We start from the raw sequence: 7,970 nt of genomic DNA on the forward strand, positions 1-7,970 counted from the left end.
TGGCCTCTATCAGGACTCTTCTCACAGTTCTGGTTACCTATCCACCCCAGGTGATAGTAAGAGTCCCCTCTCCCTTACAGCAGAACTCTTCATTCCCCCAGAGAAGTACAGCATTGGTCTTACTGGCCTCCACCAGATTACCATACCACTGTGTTTAATAGTAACCCCAAATATTATAAAAGAGATAAAAAGAGTAGAGTTTTACTTTAGTGCCTAAACAGTAAATTACCATTATCATTTTATAGGTTAGCTTACTGAGTTTGAGAATTAAATCCAGAAATACAAAACAGATCAAAAAAGGAAACAGCTGGTTATTTGAAATGATCAATGGAATAAATATGGCAAAATAAAAATAGCAAAGATTTTTACATCAGAGAGAAGATGTTAAGAATGAAAAAGGAGGAATATCTGGGCGGCTCAGTCATTGAGTGCCTGCCTTCGGCTCAGGCTGTGGTCCTGGGATCCTGGGATCAAGTCCCACATCCGGCTCCCTACAGGGAGCCTGCTTCTCCCTCTGCCTACATTTCTGTCTCTTTCTCTCTATCTCTCATGAATAAATAAATAAAATCTTAAAAAAATAATGAGAAAAGATGGGGCACCTGGGTGGCTCAGTCAGTTGGGTGTGTCGCCTTCAACTCAGGTCATGATCCTGGGACCCTGGGATTGAGCCCTGCATGGGGCTCCTTGCTCTGCGGGGAGCCTGCTTCTCCCTCTCCCTCTGCCTGCCATTCCCCCTGCTTGTGTGCATGCGCTCTCTCTCTCTCTCAAATAAATAAAAACTTTAAAAAAAATGAAAAGGGAGTTAACTCAGAGTCAAAGGGATTTTTTTTTAAACTAAGCTCTACATCCAGTGTGAGGCTTGAACTCATGACCCAGAGATCAAGTCACATGCTCTACTGACTGAGCCAGCCAGGTGCCCTCAAAGAGATTTTTTTTAAGATTTTATCTTTTTATTTGAGAGAGCAGAGAAAGGAGGAGGGACAGAGGGAGAGGAAGAAGCCGACTCCCAAATGAGCAGGGAGCCCAACACCAGGCTCGATCCCAGGACCTAGGATCATGAGCTGAAGGCAAAGTTTAACCAAATGTTTATCCAGGCACCCTGGGGAATTTCAAATATAAGAAAATATTATGTATAATTCCACGTGTTCATAAAAATATTTTATTGAGCACCTACCACATAAAAAACAGGCACTATATGAGTTGCTAAAGATAATGTGGTTAACAAAAAGACCCAGTTTATGGAATTTGTTTAACAGAATACTAGAGATAAAGGGGGTTGTTAACCTCTAACCCCTGCATTGTTCAAGCTTCCACTATATATCTTATATGTGTTGTAGTATGATATTATTTGAAGGTAAACTGTAAGTTAAAGATTCATATGGTAAAAAAAAAAAAAAAAAAGATTCATATGGTAAAACTTAGAACCAGTACAATAATAAAACACAGAAGTATAGCTAAGCAGCCAACAGAGAAACTAAAATGGAATACTACAAACTAGTTCAAAAGAAGACAATGAAAAATAAACAAAATGTAGACAACCAATAGAAAACAATTTGTCAAAAATTAAATTAATTGTAAATGGTCTAAACATGCAATTAAAAGGAAGACATACCTCTCTAAATAAAAAAGCAAGGCCTAATTATGTACTACTGCTTACAAAAAATAAAAAAAGGCATCAACAACATAAAGCCACAGGTAAGTTCTAAGTAAAATGATGGAAAAATATAAGTAAATAGAATAAAGCTGGAATATCTACTAATGTCAAAGTAGACTTTAGGGAAAGGAATTTGGCCTGTCTTCAGGACAAGAGATAAAAGGGGACATTTCATAATATAAAAAGGTCAATTCATCAAGAAGATGTAGCAACAAAACTTAAAATTACATGAAGTAAAAACTGACAGAAGAGAAATAGACAAACCCAAAATTAGAGCAGGGATTTCAATATTGCCTTCTTGGTATTTGATAAATACATAGATTTTTAAAATCTGTAATGATAAAGAAGACTTCAACAATATTATCAACCAATCTGACCTAATTGATAGAGAAAATTGCATGAAACAGTAGGAGAATACACATTTATTTCAGAATGCACATGGAACATTCACCAAGATAGACCACAAACTAGAAGATTTCTTTTAATTCTCAATAAATTTAAAAATAACTGACAATTATATCCATCAAGGTCCGGTAAGGAAATAGAAACCACATAGTAGTTTAGCCATGTAATTTTTTTAAAGATTTTATTTATTCATGAGAGACAGAGAGAGGCAAGGACACAGGCAGAGGTCAGAAACGGGCTCCATGCGGGGAGCCCAATGTGGGACTCGATCCCAGGTCTCCAGGATCACGCCCTGGGCTGAAGGTGGTGCCAAACCGCTGAGCCCCCGGGCTGCCCACCATGTAATGTTTAATATAAACAGGTATTAACTGTGATGGGCTCGAGGTAACAAGGGATTAACTAGTAGAAAGTAAAGAGAACTTTAAATATTATAGGGACATGAGAAGTAGTTATAGAGATAGACTCCCCAAAGCACATCCCCCACACATCCTCCCCCACCTCCAGGCTGAGATCTAGACCTTGTTACAGAGGGCAAGGCCCTGGCTTAATGACGGGTAAAGATTTTGGTGTGTCACTGTGCCAGTGAAACATGATGGTAATCCACCCTTTGGAACTTGCTGAAAGTCCACCCTCTAGGGTACCACAGAAAGCTGTTCATCAGGTGGTGAACACACCTAATGAAGGGTATCTCACAGAAGGCATTCTCAAGCAAGAACTGGAAAGTTCTTTCCAGCATCTTCTATTGTTACAGCTTAGCACTGTGCAAGTTGGCAAAGGAAAAAAAAATATATATATATATTTTTAGATTTTATTTATTTATTCATGAGAGACACACACAGAGAGAGAGGCCAGAGGCACAGGGAGAGGGAGAAGCAGGCTCCATGCAGGGAGCCCGACATGGGACTCGATCCTGGGTCTCCAGGATCAGGCCCTGGGCTGAAGGCGGTGCTAAACCACTGAGCCACCTGGGCTGCCCAGGAAAAATATTTAAAGAGCTTAGTTTCGGGGCACCTGGGTGGCTCAGTGGTTGAGCGTCTGCCTTCGGCTCAGGTCATGACCCCAGGGTCCTGGGATCGAGTCCCGCATCGGGCTCCCTGTAGGGAGCCTGCTTCTCCCTCTGCCTGTGTCTCTGCCTCTCTCTGTGTCTCTCATGAATAAATAAATAAAATCTTAAAAAAAAAAAAAAAAAAAAAAAAGCTTAGTTCCAGTTTGGGGGCAAGCAATGAATCTAGGAGATAGAACAATTCTTAATAAAAGCTTAGAGGAGAAAAATGTGTTATTATCTCTACAGATGCTAAAAAGATGATATAAAATTTAACATCCATGTCTAATTTAAAAATCCTTGGTAAATTAGAAATAGAAGGATACTAATAAAGAATATCAAACATTTTCTTCCGAAAGCATGGCTGGTAAGTTTCTTTGAGGAATCCTGATGCCAAAGAGCTATAATCTACATGAGACATGCTCTATGTGGCATCCTTGGTCCCCAAGAGACTGAGGAAGTCCTAAGGAAGCCCCACTACCATCAGATACACACAAACCCTTGGCCCAGGCTGATCAGCAAGCAGATAGGAGGACACGTGTCTACAGCAGCTGCAATCCAGACACAGAGCCTTGGACTAGCTGCCAGGTGGAAAAGCCATACATAGGATTTCCTCACCCTCCCATAAAGAACTGAATTAATCTGAAGTCTGTGTTGCTCCCTGGCTATAAGCAAAAACAGAAGCAAAACCTCTCTGGAGGAAAAAATCCCCAATGTAGGTCAAGAAGTCTTTCAAAATTAAGGTCAAGCAAGGAGCTCACAAAGAATTCCAAGCACCAAGAAGCCAAACTATTATGCATATCTGTAGGAATAACGTTCAGTGGATATATAACTCCAAGGGCCATAGATAGTGGAATTGACAGATACAGAGTATAGAATATGTTCCAAACGTTTCAAAAAGTACAAGATATAATCACAAAGATGAGCAAGAGACTACCAAGAATGAACAGATAGATTGGGAGGCAGGTAGGAGTGGAGAGACTTTCCACACGTGAAAAATACAATTATTGGAATGAAAAAATTCAGTGGAAACATGAAAGAATAAATTAGATACAGATGAAGAGAGAATTAATAAATGGAGAATATATACCTGAAGAAATTATCTAGAATATACTATAGAGAGACAAGGAACTAAAAATATGGAAGAGCTATTAAAAGATGGAGGCTGGGGGGTGCTTGGGGGACACAGTCGGTTGAGTCCCATTTGGTTTTGGCTCAGATCATGATCTCGGTATCAAGATAGACCCCCACATCGGGCCCCATGCTCAGTGCAGAGTCTATTTAGGACTCTCTCTCCCTCTGCCCCTACCTCCCACTCTTGCTTGCTCGCTCTCTTAAACAAATAATCTTAAAAAAAAAAAAGATGGAGGTTGGGATACGAGAGTCACATAACTAACTGGACTCAAAAGAGGACAAAAGAAAAGAGAAGCAGTATCTTCCTCAACATTTTGTAAAACTTCAAACATACAGAAAAGTGGAAAAAATTTTACAGCAAACCTTCATACCCACCACCAAGATCCTAGATTTAACATTTTATTTCATATGCTATATCATTTATGCATTCTCCTACCCATCCATCAATGCATTATGTTTTTTGATGCATTTCAGAGTAAGTTGCAGGCATCACCCTAAAGATGTTTACCATTAACTAGTGTCCAATATTGTTTTATAGGATTTTTACCCCCAGGTAAAATTTATGTACAATAAAATGCACAAACTTAAATGCACCATTCACTGAGCTTTTACAAATGCATATACTAATGTAACACAAACTCCTATCAAAAAAATACAGCATATGGGGCACCTGGATGTGTCTCAGTCAGTTAAGCATTCGACTCTTGATCTCAGCTCAGGTCTTGATCTCATGGTCAGTGGGCTCCATGTTGGGAATGGAGCCTACTTAGGAATAAAATATATATATATGTATTTTATATATTTTTATTTATAAATATTTATATTTATTTATATATATATATATCCAACACCCTAGAAAGTTCCCTCGTGTCCTTCTCAGTCAAACCCTGGTAACCACTGCTAAAATAAGAGGCAATATTTAAACAAATAGTACCATAACTATTGCAATAATGATGAAAAACATGTACCTGGAGGCTGGAGAATCACAACATAACCAAAACAGGATAAATAAAAAGAACTGCATAATAGCACACTGTAAAGAAATTGAAGAACTCACAAGAAAAGATCTTAAAAGCAGCCAGAGAGAAAGGACTGATCACTTGCAAAAAACAGCAATTAAAACCACAATGGATTTCTCATCAGCATCAATGGAAATCAGAAGTTAATGGAATAATATATTTCTTTTTTTAAATTTTTTATTTATTTATGATAGTCACAGAGAGAGAGAGAGAGGCAGAGACACAAGCAGAGGGAGAAGCAGGCTCCATGCACCGGGAGCCCGACATGGGATTCGATCCCGGGTCTCCAGGATCGCGCCCTGGGCCAAAGGCAGGCACTAAACCTCTGCGCCACCCAGGGATCCCCTGGAATAATGTATTTCAAGTGCTGAAGGAAAATAATGATCAACTAAATTCTGTACCTACCCAAACTATCTTTCAAGAACAAAATCAGAATGGAAACATTTAAAGGTAAGTGAGAACTGAGTTTACCCCAGAGGCCTGCATTAAAGGAATTCTCTCTCTTTTTTTTTAAAGATTTTGTTTATTTGAGAAATCAGTACACTGGCCCAGACACTGAGGTAAAACATCACCTTCAGAAAAGCCTGAATGCTACAGGAGGAAACAGACATTTTAACAAAAATATAAGGGGCACGTGGGTGGCACAGTGGTTGGGAGTCTGGTCGTGATCTTAGGGTCCTGAGATTAAGCCCTGTGTTGGGCTCTGCATTCAGTGGGGACTCTGCTTAAGACTCTCTCACCCTCTCTCTCTGTCCCTCCCCATTGCGCTCTCTCTGCAAAATAAATAAATGAATCTTTATATAATAATATAATAATTTATATATATAATAATTTTATATGTTTCTATACAATATGATTATATATATATAAATTATATATAATTTAATATATAATAATTTTATAATTTATATATAATATAATAATTGAAAGAAGAAAAATAAAGCAAGAAGTGAGAGCATGACTGGAAGAGGTGGCTGTTTTATGTGGGTGCTAAGGGAAGACTTCTTTGAGGAACTGCTACTTACGCAGAGGCGCAGAGAAATAGGTGAGATAGCAAGTGATGCATATACATGGATGGGGTAATGGTTTTTAGGCAAAGGGAGAAGCAACTGCAAAGACCCTAACACAAAAACAAGGTTCAAGGAATGCAGATATATGTATCTAAAATTTTGAAACCTACTTAGGGTCAATATATTTTTTTCCATTTCAAGTGAAATGTAGAAACCTTACCATTGTTACCAGTTGTTGTATGTTATGTAATTGTTATAGTTTCATCAGTTACATCTACATGAGTTGAAAACTCCATGAGACAATGTTGTGATTTTTGCTTTCAACATCAAACATGTTTTAAAGAACTTAAGAGGAGAAGGGGCTACTATATTTATGCCGACATTTATCATTTCTGGTGCTCTTCCTTGCATTCCTGATGTTTTAAGTTTCTTTCCAGTGTACTTCTCGTCTGTCTGAAGAATTTCCTGTAGCAATTTTTTAGGACAGTTCTGCTGGCAATGAATTCTTTTAGTTTTCTTCATCTGAGAATGCCATTATTTCACTGGATATACTATTTCCGGAAGATATTTCCCCTGGATATACTATTATATGTCAACAATTCTTTTTTTTAAAGATTTTATTTATTTATTCATGAGAGATTAGCGAGGCAGAGACATAGGCAGGGAACCTGATGCAGCACTTGATCCCAAGACCCCAGGATCACATCATGAGCCAAAGGCAGACGCTCAGCTACTGAACCACCCACGTGCCCCTCAACCATTATTTTCTTTCAGCACTTTAAAAATGTTGTGCCACTTTCTGCTGGACTACATAATTCCTGATAAGAAATCTGCAATCAAACTATTACCCTGCTGCTAATACATTGTACTTCTCTGGCTGCTTTCAAGACTGTCTTTATTTTTCAGCATTTCAATTATGATGTGTTTGGACAGAGAATTTCTTCATGTTCATCTTGTTTGGGCCTTGTTGAACTTCTTGAATCTATATTTATGTCTTTGGCCAAATCCAAGATTTTTCATCAATTATTTACTCAGATTTATTTTCAGCAATTTTTGTTACTGTACCACAGGTCCCTCAGATTCTATTCACTGTTAAGCCAGTATTTTTTTTTTCTGTTGTTCAGATTGGATAATGTCTATTGATTTGCAAGTTCACTGACTCTTGTTTCTGTCCTCTCCACAATGCTCCTGAGATTATCTCATTAAGTTTGTAAAATTTGGCTGCTATAGTTTTGTTTTTTGGGTTTTTTTTTTTTTACTACTATAGTTTTCAATGCTAAAATAACTGGTTTTCATTATATTTTTCATTTCTTTGCTGATTCTTTACTCCTTGGTTTCAAAATTGCTTTTGATTGCTTATAAGATAATTTTTTAAAGATTTTATTAATTTGAGAGAGGGAGGGAGGGCAGAGGAACAAGCCAACTCCCCACTCAATGCAGAGCCCAATGTAGGCCTTCATGCAGGGCTCCATCCAGGACTCTGAGATCATGACCTGAGCTGAAGTCAGACACTTAACCGACTGAGCCATCCAGGCTTCCTGCTCATAAGAGAATTTTTGTAATTGTCAAGAATTTTGAAGGGACTAAGATCTTACCTTACTTGCAAATTAATAAGTTAGGCCACTATAGCTTCAAGGACAGTGGCAGAAGACATGAGTCTCCTGGGTCAGAAACAAAGAACCATCTATTACCTACTCCAGTAGCAG

Source organism: Vulpes vulpes, chromosome 4, assembly GCF_048418805.1.
Source record: "Vulpes vulpes isolate BD-2025 chromosome 4, VulVul3, whole genome shotgun sequence".
NCBI classification, from domain to species: Eukaryota; Metazoa; Chordata; class Mammalia; order Carnivora; family Canidae; genus Vulpes; species Vulpes vulpes.